Here is a 16,531-nt window from a genome sequence, read left to right on the forward strand (position 1 = left end):
ATGGCTCTAAGCACTATGGGACATAACATCTGAGGTCATCAGTCACCTATCCTTAAACTTAACTAACCTAAGTACATCACACACATCCATGCCCGAGGCAGGATTCGAATCTGCGACCGTAGTAGGCGCGTGGTTCCGGACTGAAGCGCCTAGAACCGCTCGGCCACAGCGGCCGGCCCGAAATGTCTAAGTAATTGAGAATGCGCTAGGTGACGATCAGTTAGGCTTTAGGAAAAGTAAAGGGACGAGAGAAGCAATTCTCACGTTACGGCTGATAATAGAAGCAAGGCTAAAGAAAAATCAAGACACTTTCATAGGATTTGTCGACCTGGAAAAAGCGTTCGACAATATAAAATGGTGCAAGCTGAAAAAAGTAGGGGTAAGCTATAGGGAGAGACAGGTCATATACAATATGTACAACAACCAAGAGGAAATAATAAGAGTGGACGATCAAGAACGAAGTGCCCGTATTAAGAAGGGTGTAAGACATGGCTGTGGCCTTTCGCCCCCACTCTTCAATCTGTACATCGGGGAAGCAATGATGGAAATAAAAGAAAGGTTCAGGAGTGGAATAAAAATACAAGGTGAAAGGATATCAATGATACGATTCGCTGATGCCATTGCTATCCTGAATGAAAGTGAAGAAGAATTAAATGATCTGCTGAACGGAATGAACAGTCTAATGAGTACACAGTATGGTTTGAGAGTAAACCGGAGAAAGACGAAGGTAATCAGAAGTAGTATAAATGAGAACAGCGAGAAACTTAACATCAGGATTGATGGTCACAAAGTCAATGAAGTTAAGGAATTCTGCTACTTAGGCAGTAAAATAACCAATCAGGGACGGAGCAAGGAGGACATCAAAAGCAGACTCGCTATGGCAAAAAAGGCATTTCTGGCCAAGAGAAGTCTACTAATATCAAATACCGGCCTTAATTTGAGGAAGAAATTTCTGAGGATGTACGTCTGGAGTACAGCATTGTATGGTAGTGAAACATGGACTGTGGGGAAACCGGAACAGAAGAGAATCGAAGCATTTGAGATGTGGTGCTATAGACGAATGTTGAAAATTAGGTGGACTGATAAGGTAAGGAATGAGGAGGTTCTACGCAGAATCTGAGAGGAAAGGAATATGTGGAAAACACTGATAAGGAGAAGGGACAGGATGATAGGACATCTGCTAAGACATGAGGGAATGACTTCCATGGTACTAGAGGGAGCTGTAGCGGGCAAAAACTGTAGAGGAAGACAGAGATTGGAATACGTCAAGCAAATAATTGAGGACGTAGGTTGCAAGTGCTACTCTGAGATGAAGAGGTTGGCACAGGAAAGGAATTCGTGGCGGGCCGCATCAAACCAGTCAGTAGACTGATGACCAAAACAAAAAAAAAGTAATATTCAGAGACCGGACTTAGTATTGATATACAAGGTGTCCTGGCAGGTCCACCACTTACAAAACTGTAAACATCCCAATAGGCTACTGGGTAATTAAAGTCTCCTCCAACATTCGTATTAGTTGTGTGATAATTCGTCTCCAGCTTTCAATTGTATCTGGTGATGAATCTAGCGTTACGTTGAAAGTGTAATTATATATTTATTACCATAATTGATTCTGATTCTGTCTGCAGCTCGTGGTCTAGTGGCTAGCGTTGCTGGGTCTGTATCACGGGGTCCCGGGTTCGATTCCCGGCCGGGTTGGTGATTTTCTCTGCCAGGGACTGGGCGTTGGTGCTGTCCCACTCATTTCATCATCGTCATCGTTCGTGACAATGGCTAGATTTGACTGTGTAAAAATTGGGACATTGTACGGGCGCTGATAACAGAGCAGTTGAGCTCCCCAGAAACCAAACATCATCATCATCATCTTCCTGCTTCTAGCACAAAAAAGGCACATGTTGCTTTAGTTTCTATTTCTCTGCTTTTCAGTTCTTGTCTACCGCAAGAATTATAAATACACCACTTCAAATTGCTGTTAGCTCATACTTACGATACACATTTGAATTTACCACAAAGATTTGACAACCATCAATTTTTGATTCCAGCCAGATTTCTGTATGTATTACACTGTGACATCATCTTGTATGTGGAGCGTTTCAAACCCTTACAATTCGTTGATATTGCTTCAGCAACTGATCACTAGTCTTGTAAAAAGAGGATGTCAAATCAAAACACGTTTCATCCGTCTAAATTTCCAAATTGTTATTTTTTGAGCAACCAGTTTCGGCGATATCTTCCGCCACCTTCGGGCCCCTGACAGACGAGTTGGAAGATTCCCACCTCTGGTCCAGTCAAAATGGTTATCAGCATTCAATTATTGGAAACCGTGGATGACAAATGCCACGATTTCCAGCAGAGTTAAGTAGTTGTGTTGTACCTACAGAGTAGTGTACCACGGAACACATGAGGTTTTTTGGATGGTATTTCAGCAAACTGAATGATTTTAGAATTACATAAAGGACTTCGCACTAGAGATCATCAAGAGCACTTTTTGCCATTTTACACAGTTTTTGTTGTTGTTATGCGCGAGGTTGTGTTTGGTGCCGCATTTTTAAGAATTTCGAGTTATAGACGTTTCAGTGCTGTGCAGTATATTAAAGCTGTTTGTAATATACTGTAAATTCCTCGTTTACAGAATGTCATGAGAAGTGAAATTCTGTATTTTTTTCTGTTTTGAAAGTAGTTATTTAACGTGTGAACTTCAAGGCATACTTTGTCGATCATGAACCATGTTGTATCTTGAAACAGGAGAAGGTCTTTCATCACGGAACATGAAATATTTGCAAATTAAATGAGTTTCGTTATCCTTTTAATAGCAGCACAAATCTTGGAAATCTGTGCTATTTTCAAATGATTCAATTTCAGAATGTATGAGGGCCTGCTGAAGAATAATGCCTCGGAATGTTTTACGTGAAAACTCTTCAAGCTTTCTAAATAAAACTAACTTTATTACCATTACACATTTTTATTCTTTATGTCTACACATATTTATTTGTCAACATAGTCACTCTGGTGACGAATACATTTCTTCCAACAGGAGGCTAGGTTGTTGACACCGTCACTGTAGAATGTTTGAGATTGACGACGAAGCGACATCCTGAGCTTTGCTTGCACCGCTTCATAGCTGTGAATGTCAAGTTGTCGAAGGCGTTCTTTAAGTTTTGGAAACGTGAAAGTCGGATGGGGCCGTAGTTGGGACTTTATGGAAGATGATCGATGACAAGAAATCCAAGGTGTTGGATTCTTGCAGATGTCGCAGCGGTCGTGTGAGGTCTGGCATTTTGATACTGGTGGAGAGGGCGCGCCATGTGTGGACGAACTCTTCGAATTCTAAACTCAATTACAGCACGCTATTTCTGACGCATCGACACAGTTACTCCACACTGCGCCATGAGACACGCTACAGTTCGCTGCCCTCTAGCGGCAGAAGTTTGCAGCTTCCGTCAGCGAAGCGGGAAGTCGACCGAGTACTATGCATAAAGTGTAAAACCTCAGCCGATATTGAGAACAGAATAAAAATTCCTGAGGCATTGCTTTTCAACACACGCCGGTAGTTAACTTGTAACTGGTTTCTGGCAATACTTTTGCATAACACGTTTCTTGCAGTGGCCATTTTTGCAGCAGCTGTATATAAATTGCAGTAGTTTCAAAGAAAATGCCTTTTTTGCATGCTGCACACCGAAATTTTTATTTCTGTACCCAGACGCGTTTCGCCTTTTTTACAAGGCATCTTACCTGACACCCACTGAAGATGCCTTGTAAAAAAGGCGAAACGCGTCTGGGTGCATAAATAAAAATTTCGATGTGCAGCATGCAAAAAAGGCATTTTCTTTGAAACTACTGCAACTTCTCCTTAATTTGATTTCACTGAGTGATAATGGCATGTAGTAGGGTAATGATGTTACGGATAGAATCCTGAATACAGTATAGTTTAGATTTTATCGATTGCAACGCTTTTAAATTTCAGTAAAATGTTTGTTGACAACGCTGTATCTTGGAAAATATATTTTACATTTGGAAATCCTTAATCTTTCGAAGTAATTTTTACGGTTTCAGAAAAAGGCTGCATCACATAAAATTACTTAAAAATGGAATATGTACATGTATTAAACTTCTATTTAAGAGCCACCTGGAGGCTGAAGCCGGAAAAGTGTCCCAAGATACAGTACTCTCCCGTACTGTAACTCTTGGTTGACCAGTTTCCACCCACGTTTAAGCATACTACCAAAGAAATCCGAGGAACAGGTAATGAAGGTGTTTGCGGTAGTCGGCAACACGGCATTCGTAACCTTTAGCGGTGGCGGGGAGAAAAGTGCTGTGGCACTCTCGCATTTCAGCGTTTCTAGCTGAAATTGCTGTAAATATATCTCTCGGGACACGTAGCAGTACTCTCGTAACTTCGCCCGTAAGTTTGGCGTCATTAGTGGTCACTTGGCGCACCTCGCCTCAAACCGCTCGCTAATTGGGGCCAGAAAGACTGGAGAGCGCAACTAGGAAGAGGGCAGCAGCGGATGAATGCAGCACTAATCACGCCTGCTTTGAAGATTAACAGTTTGCAACGAGCCTGCCAGCACGTGTAGCCGCTCCTGACGAGTGGAGCGTGTTACGCACGTATGTCTGGGTCAGGCCAGGTCGGCGTGGGCCACGCGCATGCGCACCGGACTGCTGATGACCGTCGGTTCTGGAACTATACCGCGCTTGTGACGTCTGTGCGACTGCATAAGAGAATCCCGGTAAGTTATTGCTGGGATCAAATTCTTCTCAACGACCATGACGGGAGAACACGGACGTATTTATAAAAGTATTGATCACAACATTAGCATCTGTAATTCGAATTCCATGCTGGATAAAGACTTTCTGACTTTTTTAATACACTATTTCCTCAGTTATTGCTTCCTTGTTAGACCTGGGGGTTCCTATTATCATCAGTTTCTATTAGGTCTTAATATCGGTCTATTCACTTCTCTTGGAATCCTGCAAGGATTTCAATTAGTTCGACATTCTCTGTTTTAGTTTAGCAACAAAACAGACCTGAATCAACAAATGAATAAGAGCTAGTCAAAACAGGCGATACTGAAGGAATTATATTATAAAATGAGACCCTAATAGCAGAAAATAAATTTTGAAATGTCGATAGCAAAGTAATAATTGACGCCGACAGAAGAAACCATTTAAGCTAGACTAGAAATAACAAGAAATATGTTCCTGAAACATAGTGTAAATGTTAACACTGAATTCGAATTCTAAGCGTTCGAAACTATTTTCTAAAAGATTTGTCTGAAGTTTAGCCTTGTATAGTAGACTGGTAGCTATTGTTATGTGGTGTTATAGAAAATGAGGAAAAGAAGATTAGGGTTTAACGTCCTGTCGAGATCGAGGTCATTAGAGGCACTTTAGCCTGCATCTGTGGTTCCCTAACTATTTTTGACCAGGGGCCACTAGGATTTCTTTGTTGCTAGCAAGGACGACGAAGTTGAAGAAAAATAAACTATGTCACTCTAAAAACAAACTTCGATCAAAAAAATAACGTGAACTAACAGTATTATAATAGAAAACACGACGTTTTTAATAGAACATGAAATTCGGTTCCAATCAAAATGACTTTTGAGATTGCATTTTCTGTACTGGTTCATTAATCCTGGAACTAATATTATTCCTGAAACTTACGTGCATATTATCACTTACTTTCAACCAGAGAAGTAGAAAACACTTCTTCGCATATATAAGTTGTGGAGAGAAGCGTAAGTTAGAGCAAGATGATTTCTCGAATATTTGTGTATGAAATTGGTTTTTAACAACAAAACTGCTCAAGAGAGTAAGGTTCAAACACATCCTTACAATTTTTATAATTTTGGATTTCAGTGAGTTGTTTCTGGATTTCTTCTGCAAGTTATCCACCATTAGTACTAAGAAGATTGCTAACCAGTTTTAGTCAACTTTAGCATCTGTTTATTATATTCCGGCAAGTAATATTTGAATCCATCTCCAACATTTGCATATTACGCTCGATGTTTTCTTGTATGTTTGCTCTGATCGTACCGCACTTTTTATCACCAGCCAGTGTTTTTAATGTCGCGAACGCAGAGTAATTGTTTTCGCCAGTGGCACCTACCCATAACTGAATGACTGAAGTTGGCAAAACAGAGCATGAAGTTTATCTTATAGATAAATACATTCGCAACTGCTAATTCAACTTATTCATGTGTGTAAAAGTATCCACAAGATAAGCCAAATGCATATGAGATGGCACGTCAGCAAACAGCTCGTGAGTCTTTCATTTATTTTGTTTCATGACGTAGAAGCAACTCATCTTCTCGATTTATTTCCTGTAATCTTGACAGCATGTTACATTCCACCAGCCAATGAACTAGTACTAAGACTGTGGTGTCACCGCCAGACACCACACTTGCTAGGTGGTAGATTAAATCGGCCGCGGTCCATTTAGTACATGTCGGACCCGCGTGTCGCCACTGTGTGATCGCAGACCTAGCGCCACCACAAGGCAGGTCTCGATATACGATAGAGCACTCGCCCCAGTTGTACGGACGACCTAGCTGGCGACTAGATGTACGAAGCCTTTCTCTCTCATTAGCCGAGAGACAGAATTGCCTTCAGCTAAGTTAATGGCTACGAAGTAGCAATGCGCCATTAGCCTTACAGTGATTGTAATTAAAGTCTCCTGTGTATCGTCAAGAGCGATGTACCACAATGATTGATTAAAGATAAGTATTAATCCAGCTACGTACTTTTCTTCATAGCATTAGTTACGTAGCCTGTTCCAGTACTTCACGCCCGTCTGCGTTAGTCTAGCGTGCATTTTCAGCCATCTCTATCCACAAGGTGTTGGCCCAGCTGCCGACACATCAAAAACCGAGCGAGGTGGCGCAGAGGTTAGACACTGGACTCGCATTCGGGAGGACGACGGTTCAATCCCGCGTCCAGCCGTCCTGATTTAGGTTTTCCGTGATTTCCCTAAATCACTCCAGGCAAATGCCGGGATGCTTCCTCTGAAAGGGCACGGCCAACATCCTTCCCCATCCTTCCCTAATCCGATGAGACCGATGACCTCGCTGTCTGGTCTCCTTCCCCCTCCCAAAAAAAAAAAAAAAAAAAAAAACTGGTACTAAGGAGAAGGGCCTCATGGTCGGATCCCATTCCTATGTACAGTTCTTTTTGTTTAAAAAGAGGGCATATATTTAAGGTACTTCTTTTAATAACATTTACCACGCTAATGGACAGCTGCATTGTAATATTAAGGTATTCACGAAGAGTTTAGGAAGTGAACGCCTGGTATGATACAATACATTATGCCGAAGGGCTTCTTCTATAGAGTAAGGGTGTTTTGATTGCGCTACCAGTTTTGGTATCTCAGACGACAGTACTAATGTGTTCTCCGATCACCCAAATCTTCCTGTATCACTACGGCCGATTTCCATTTTTTTTCAAATTTTCTTTCTTCAAAGAATTCTAGTGGTCGGTCAGAGAAATTTGGACGGTAATGTGTTCTCCGATCACCCAAACCTTCTTGTATCACTACGGCCGATTTCGATTTTTTTCAAATTTTCTTTCTTCAAAGAATTCTAGTGGTCGGTCAGAGAAATTTATATGGTCTGTTTTAATTTGGCTAGCCTCAAAAATCTTTCGCGATAATGGGTGCGCGTATGACGTACTGTGCTTTTATTTCTCCATTTTGCTATCGAATTCAGTGTAACAACTGTCATATTTTCTGTTAAGAGCCGTTTCCCGATAACAAAACAGAAATGATATCGAATATAAGTATAGCAACCAAAGGCGTAAAAAATGTATTTTTCATAAAAAATAAATAATGTAATAACAAATGAATATACCCTTATTATATTTATTTTTAATTGCGTCTCGCTATACAGGGTGATGTTCTAACTATGTAGTCAACGAAATTTACCTAAGTGTTGTCAACTTTCGTAATTCGCACTCACGCCCCAGATTCCTTCTGTGATCTCTAATTTTATTTTTTTATTTCGTTTTATCCATATTTTGCAGCTTAAAACGTGACTGTATTCAAAACATTGGAGGTATGAATTAAATAACATCATCAGTCACAATTTTTTCGTGTTTTATTAACTACAACAATTAATGAAACACGAAAAAGTTGTGAGTGAAGGTGTTGTTTACTTCAGACCTCCGATCTCTAATTTTGATTAAAATCGTTTAACATAGAAAAATGTATACATACCTCTTTTGCAAAAGTCATAAATTGACCAGCCGGAAAATGCTTCTATTGGAGCATCTCTCCCTCTCTTTCTTTTTTTTCCATCAGCCTTCTATACTATAATCTCTGTCTCCTTCTACAGTTTTTACCCCCTACAGCTCCTTCGAGTACCATGGAAGTTATCCGTGATGTCTTAACAGATACCCTACCATCCTCTCCCTTCTTGTTGTCAGCGTTCCTCCCTAATTCTGCGGAGAATCTCCTAATTGCATACCTTATCAGTCCACCTAATTTTGAATGTTGTTCTGTAGTACCTAGTCTCAGATGCTTGGATTCTCTTCCTTTCCCGTTCTTCCCACAGTCCAAATTTCGTTACCATACCATCCTGCGCTCCAAACATACATTCGCAAAAATTTCTATCTCAAATTAAGGTCTATGTTTGATACCAGTAGACTTTTCTTGGCCTGAAATGCCCTTTTTGCCGGGCTAGTTTGTTTTTGATGTTCTTCTTGATGCATCCGTCATGGGATATTTTTCTACTTAATCTACAGAATTCCTTAACTTCATCTACTTCATTATCACCAATTGTGATGATCAGTTTCTCACTGTTATCATTTCTGCTACTTCTCATATCCTCGAACTCTCGTATTCTAACGATTTACTCCCAGTCCTTATTCTGCGCTCATTAACTGTTAATTCCATTCAGTAAATCCTGTAATTCAATTTCATTAAGGATAGCAATGTCATCAGCGATTCTTATTAACGATATCCTTTCACTCCGAATTTTAATTCCACTCTTGAACCTTTATTTTACTTACCTCATTGCTTCTTCGATGAACAGTGGGGCGGAAGAGTACATCCCTGCCATACACACATTTCAGTTCGAGCACTTCGTTCTTGGTCTGCCATTGTTTTCGTTCCCTCTTGTCTCTTGCACACAGTGTACTTTACCCGTCTTTCCTGTAGCTTTCTGTATTTTTCTATTGGGAACATTTTCAGTCATTTGACACTTCAAAAGCTTTATCCAGCTAGACAAATTCTATAACCGTGTATGGATTTTCGTTTGGTCTTGCATCCATTATCAACCGCAGCCTCAGAACTACCTCTCTCTGTGCTTTGACCTTTCTTAAGGTCAAACTAATTGTCATCTAATTGATGCTCAATCATCGAACCGATCCTCATTTTTCTTTTCCATTTCTGTGTCTATTATTCCTGTCAGCAACTTTGATGCGTGGACTGTTAAGCTGATTTTCCGATAATTCTCGCTCTTGTCAGCTCTAGTAATCTTCAGAATCTTAAGTCTTCCAAAACCCTTTTAAATTCTGGATCTAATACCGAATCCGCAATCTCTTCTGTATCGCCCACTGTTTCTTCTTCTACCGCGTCATCAGGCCTTCAACGTACTCTTTCCACCTACCTGGCCGGCTGCTGTGGACGAGCAGTTCTTGGCGCTTCAGACCGGAACCGCGCTGCTGCTGCGGTCGCAGGTTCGAATCCTGCCTCGGGCACGAATATGAGTGATGTCCTTAAGTAGTTCTAAGTGTAGGAGACTGATGAGCTCAGAAGTTAAGTCCCATAGTGCTTAGAGCCATTTGAACCACCTGCCTGCTCTCTCCTCTGCATTTAATAGTGAACCTGCATTGTACACCTAATGTTTCCACTCCTGCTTTTGAATTTTCTTATATGAGTCATTTCGACAGTAGCTTGTTTTTCGTCTTCTTCAAATTTTTCATGCAGCCACTCCGCCTTAGCTTTCCTGCGCTTCCTTTTTATTTTTAAGTGACTTTTACATTTACGAGTATATTACTGAATTTCGCTGAACATTTTTGTACTTCCTTCTTTCATCGATCAGTCGAAGTATTTCTACTGTAACACATGGGTGCTTGTCAGTTATCTTACTTGTACCTATGTTTTTCTTTCCATGTTCTGTGATTGCCTTTTTAAAGGATGTCCATAGCTCTTCAACTGAACTGCCTACTGAGCTATTCCTTACCACTGTATCTATAGCCTTAGAGAATTCAATTAGTCTTTCTCATTCCTAGCACCGAGTGCAACATAACTTTTCGTTATGTCTCTCTAGTTCTGTCACCCACTATAAACCGTGACTTGAAATCATAACCGACGGCTACACATACCGTGCCATCGGTAGTAATACCGTTGTACCTCTCCAAACGATTGGAAGAATGAGACCTCTACCCAGGCAGCCACCATAGCGCCATAGTCGCCCATGACGGTCATCCGGTGTAGAACAGAACCGCAATTGATAGCTGAACGCAATACCATTTATCAGTAATACGCGCTTCCCGGACACGGTAAAACCTCAAGTGCAGCTGCTAGTGTAATGGTGTTCACGGCAGTCAATGCAAGGGACAATGATTACGTAGTCTAGCTGCTGCTAGTATCCGGTCAATCGTACGAGATGGCACAGAAATTTGGAAAGACTTCATTAGTTGTTCTCGGGTACCATGCGCAGATGTGATGAGGTTACGGTGCGCTTGGTGCACAGTACGGCGACCCTCCCTAGTGTTGTCAGATGTGTGTGACTGGAACCTTGACGATATGTGTGCCGGTCCTCACCTTCGCATTCAGTCTACCATCGGACCATCGTCACATCCCAATTCCCCAAAAATATAGGTGTTGGATGATTGGACGAGCAAGCCTAATGGAGGCCCACAATAACACCCCTTATAACGCTGTCTCACTAGGAGTTTGGGACACTTGTACGGAAAGGGAGTTTGTTCTGAGCCCAGGACGCTGTAGGTAGTGGACAGGGTCTTCCACAAGCAGGATATACCGGCCTGTTCGCCGCAATCTACGACGTATTCTGTGGAAGACCAATGCCCATTTCTGCACAAAGTTCCCTATCCCCGCTCTAGTTCGTAATGTGCGTTGCTTTCTACCAGAGCTGATCCCTGACTGGCAAGTAGGGTTACGTATTTTAGAGCTAAGATAATGGAGTTCACCGAGGCCACCAAGGAGAAGGCTTTACTGGTTAAGAACGGGTATCAATGTATGGTGGACTATACAAATAAACAATGAAGAATTACTGACTGGCGCTGTGTTAACTTTAAAGGAATATATGCAAAGGGAGACCAGTTGCAGAAAATAATACAGTTTTAGGGGAAGGTAGCCATGTTTGTATTCCAGATGAAGCAGCAAATGAAGTGTGAAAACACTTTGTCAGCGCAAAGAAGCGAGCAACGGAAACAGACGCTACTGTTTCATCAGTTTACGTCGAAGAAGTAGAGCAGCTCTCCAACCCTATGATTTAGTAACATCTTAATCATAACATAGGCGTGCGTTAAATCCTTATACAACGTTAGGAGACAACATATGGGAACCACACAAGACCACATCGAGTGTGGGAAAATATTCTTCCGAGGAAATAATTTGCTGATGAATGGTGGTAACAATTTCTTACTTGCAGATGATAACAGGGGAGCGAATAAGAAAATACTTGTGTTGGTCAGCGAAAAGGGAAAAGCGTGTTTATCAAACTGCGAATCATTATTTGTGGATGGAACGTTCAAGGGTACGAGAAGTCAGTTAGGACCTTAATAGTTCTTGCGAGGAACCGAACACCATTCCAGCGGTTTACGCTTTGCCGTCAATTAAAAAGCGAGAAACGAATCAACATTTTTAATGCTATTGAAACTAACGTGCCTGGATGGAACCTTGTATTCTGACGATGGACTTCGAAATTGCCGTCGTCCTAGCTGCTAACAGTTTGTTTCCTTGAACAGAGATTATTGGTTGCAATTATCGTTTTAATCCACGTTTGTGGAAATAATTTCAGTGTAGCGGCCTTGTTCCAACCTGTAAGGAAAACGAGGAAGTGCGTTATCACATAGGAATGTGGTCTGCTGTAGCACATCTTCCCCTGCCAATTTTGGATTGTGGTTGGCTGTGTATCGGGAGAGCACGATTGAAAACCAAAAGCTTCAGGACTTTTATGTTTATTCTGTGGACAAGTGGGTCGGTAACGAACATATGCCAACAAAGATCTGGAATTGTAGTGGAAGGCGCCATCACAGTAATTACCTTCCACAGGGATGGAGCCAAAACATAAATGCATTACTTTCAAAAGTTCATCCGAATGTCTACTCATTAGCAAAAAATCTTCGAGAAATGCAGAGTGCCACTACCACCAGTCTGACTAATTTTAAACGTTAATGGGAAAAGAAAAAGCCGGCCGGGGTGGCCGGGCGGTTCTAGGCGATACAGTCTGGAACCGCACGACCGCCACGATCGCAGGTTCGAATCCTGCCTCCAGCATGGATGTGTGTGATGTCCCTATGTTAGTTAGGTTTAAGTAGTTCTAAGTTCTAGGGGACTGATGACCTTAGAAGTTAAGTCCCATAGTGCTCAGAGCCATTTTCATAAGAGAAAAGTCAACAGTGAAGACTGACGAAACGATTGCAAGGGATTTAGAGAAACTTCAAACTGATGGGAACTTAAAATTATTTACGACTTGTGCGGCCTACGCACAGATGTTACAGTGACGAAAAAATCGTGAGAATAACTGAAAAATTGAAATACTGAAAAGGAGTTTAATGTAATCATTGTCAGTCTTGTAAACATTGGAAATAAATTAAAGAGGGACGAAAAGAAACTACTTCCTGATGGTATTCCCTGGGAAAGACATAAAAATCGGCTAAATGTTTCTCGAAATTTGTAAAATATTGCCTAAAGCAGACTGACAAGACTATCTGAATGGCCAATACTTTTCTATGCAATAATTAGCTGTATTCACCTTTAGATGTCCTTAAAATCAAAACCTTAATGTGTGGACACGAATATGAAATATTTGCAACGGAGACGCAGGCAAAAGACATGCAGCTAAACCCATACTTTCCCCCTGCGTCAAAAGATGAGCAAAACAGCATGAAATTCTTAAAGACAAAATAGATTATCAAGAAAGAGTGGCTGGTTCCAGTTTTGCAGCTTTTCGACGTATGTTAAAACTAATTTCTGGTAACACATGCCGTCGACTATAGCAGGCCTGTTGAGAATGCGGCTAGACGAGCAAGAGCGCTCACGGTCGCTCGCCGCCTGGGTTGTGAGCGCTCGCTGTAAAACAGGACGGTCAGACGTTGTTACGTACCGCAGCACTGCCGACTGCTAGCTCAGAAGTGCAAACAATGTGCTGCGTTCACAGGAATGACCACTGTTAGGTTCGACGTGGTCTTAGGTACGAACATACATACTGTATATGGCGCAGTGCGCAAGGGGAAACTCAATCCAAAACTTTAATTTTTTTTCTACTTTGCCGATAGCACCCAAATTTTAAAATCGTGTCTATTATGTAAATATATATAGCAGTAACTAAGTTTTTAAGTCCATAACAGCATTGGTTTTCGGGTTTTGAATTTTTAATATGGTTTAATGGTAGTCTTGGAAACCAACCTTTGGTGTTCACACAACAATTTTCAGATGTCAGATTTTGTAGGTTCATTCACAAGGCGTAGTTCAATTAGTCCGTGCATTCCTTTTATGAGAATGATCAAACTTTTCTTCAGTGTTTATTTCAAATTTTAGGCGTAAATTTTCTTTAATTATCGATGCATAAACGTGTTGCTAAAATAATCGAATTATATTTTCGATAATATTAAAGCATCGAATGATGCAAACACAGCAAGTCTACTTCCTGCAAAAACTTCATTCGGATTGGGTAATATTTGAGACAACTGAGTTTAGGAAAACAAACTTACAGTGAAATCGATTTTAGCATTTTATCGAAAAATGAATGTTACAACAAGAACAAACACCTTAAAATTTACCGGCATCCCAACGTTTTCCCTTCCTGCTTATATGAGGTTTCTTCTCATAATTTCAAAATCAGCGTAGCCCTTTACTTGAATTTTCTGTGTAAAAGTCTACTCAGTCTTCTTGTGGAGGCGCGCTGTTAGGGATATCTGATTGTATGCCAGTGCCTGTTTCCTTGGAGATTGTTGGTTGTACTGGACTTCAGTGTATTGCCTAAGTTTATATATATATAGTCAGCAGTCAAAGTAATTGATATTCAGCATCTTGTGCCAATTGTTTCGTTTCATTTTTCTGCAACCATTCCAACTTGTTTTTCCCGGCTTGAGTTTCTGCGACCGGCCGGAGTGGCCGAGCGGTTCTAGGCGCTTCAGTCTGGAACCTCGCGACTGCTACGATCGCAGGTTCGAATCCCTCCTCGGGCATGGTTGTGTGTGATGTCCTTAGGTTAGTTAGGTTGAAGTAGTTCTAAGTTCTAGGGGACTGATGACCTCAGATTTTAAGTCCCATAGTGCTCAGAGCCATTTGAACCATTTTTGAGATTATGCCGCGTTCGGAGGAAAGATGATGATAGCAATCAAAAATTACCCTTCGCACCTTTCGGTGTACCGCAGCCCCTTACAAATTCCTTACGTCAAACTTTTCTTAGACGTACTTGCAATTCGAATACAGTCAAATCGTTTTGGTATCTAATAGTAAACACTCCAAAGATGTGAAATAGCCATTAAAGTTTTTTGAAACACAAAAGTGGTCGGGCTAGAAGCTTGAAAGCGTTCAGGCACATCAACATCAACATATCAGTGCATGATGCATAGTCTGTTTGTTATTGTATGCGATGGTGTCTTGACACGCTTAGCGTTCTTAATTGGCTTCAAAACTTTGAATACAACGAAAAAATTCAGCTTACAACATTACAATAGATTACATGAGCAAGATTATGGATACCTGTAAGGCGAACAAATTAAACGGGCTTTTAAGCCAAATGACCGAAGAATGTACTGATCATACGGGAGCAGAGAAACAAAAGTCTCAATAATCTTCCCAACATTTTCGCTATGAAAATCCATTTTTGAATTGAGAAGGGCCACTCGACGGTTGAATCTGCAACTAGACGAAATTACCCTACTGCTTTTCAGCTTGCAAAACGTCGCGCAGTGTCAATGATTTTCGGGTTATGTTGACAGTGTGGAAATTCAGCTACAGCTAGAACATAAATACCTACTGAAGTGTCGGCAGAAGTGCCAACACCGTGTTGTTTGAGGAGGCCGAAATGCACGATATAAGCTCACGCAGGATGGCGTGAGGTCTGAAACAGGATACGTAATGAATGCTATAAAGAAAAGTACGTAGCTGCTGGAATACTTAACTTTAATCCATCATTTGAATACATCGTTCTGGACGGTACGTTCAAGACTATAAACTGTTAATGGCGCCTTGCTAGGTCGTAGCCATTGACTTAGCTGAAGGCTATTCTAACTATATTCTCTGCAAATGAGAAAGGCTTCGTCTGTGTAGTCGCTAGCAAGTCGTCCGTACAACTGGGGCGAGTGCTAGTACGTCTCTCTAGACCTGCCGTGTGGTGGCGCTCGGTCTGCGATCACTGACAGTGGCGACACGCGGGTCCGACGTATACTACCGGACCGCGGCCGATTTCAAAGCTGCCACCTAGCAAGTGTGGTGTCTGGCGGTGACACCACACCTACAACGTCACGTTTGCGTGATTAGTTTCATAGCAAAATTAGTTTTGTAGACTTTTGTTTTCTCAAAGCAAATTTTCACGACTTTACAGGTCTGCAAATACTATTATGTCGATATTTAGACTTACACGTACATGCTGCTTTTCCGCGCAGTGAAGCAGCTACATGGCAGAATTCGAATTAGATGTACTGTACTCTAAAACTGTACCAGACATTGACCCTCTAGTGAAATGTAAAATAAGTAACATATATTGACTTTCTATATTTCTATGTTTAACGTTTAACTAAAACGGTAGCGAAATATAAATTGGTCAATTTAAAATTCGTCCTAAACCGGCATTCGCCATAAGGCTGCGACAGTCGTAAGAAGTCCCACGTTTCTTACTCAGCTGCCCCCCCCACCTCCCCCCGTTCTTTGCATCATCAAAATATTAAAAGAAATGTTAATTCTATTGTCAGGTCTCAGTATGTTGAGTTTCATTGTTAGTTCTCATTAATACAACAGTCTTAAAACTAAATTAGCCAAGAAACTCGTTAATGAGCGACCCTGAAGCGGTCCACGGCTGCTCACGTCGTGGTGTGAGCTCGAGCAGCTGTTCTGAACTGCTACACTTCTTACACTTCTTAACCTGCCTGCACCTGTGAAAAACCGGTTAGCCCGGTAAGAGCCCCGGCCTCCGTGCAAATGTCACTCCGTGCAAAAGTGTTCCAACCCCCTCAAAAGACTACATGAAATCTTCGCATTCGTCACATTGGTCACTCAACATTTGACTCCATTCACGTCCATTACATACCCTACAGCACCTAACAACAACACTAAAGACGAACAACACCACTGCACATTGGTGGCCGTTCTATACGTCACAGAGCTCAGCTTCTCTAAAAA

Source organism: Schistocerca piceifrons, chromosome 2, assembly GCF_021461385.2.
Source record: "Schistocerca piceifrons isolate TAMUIC-IGC-003096 chromosome 2, iqSchPice1.1, whole genome shotgun sequence".
NCBI classification, from domain to species: Eukaryota; Metazoa; Arthropoda; class Insecta; order Orthoptera; family Acrididae; genus Schistocerca; species Schistocerca piceifrons.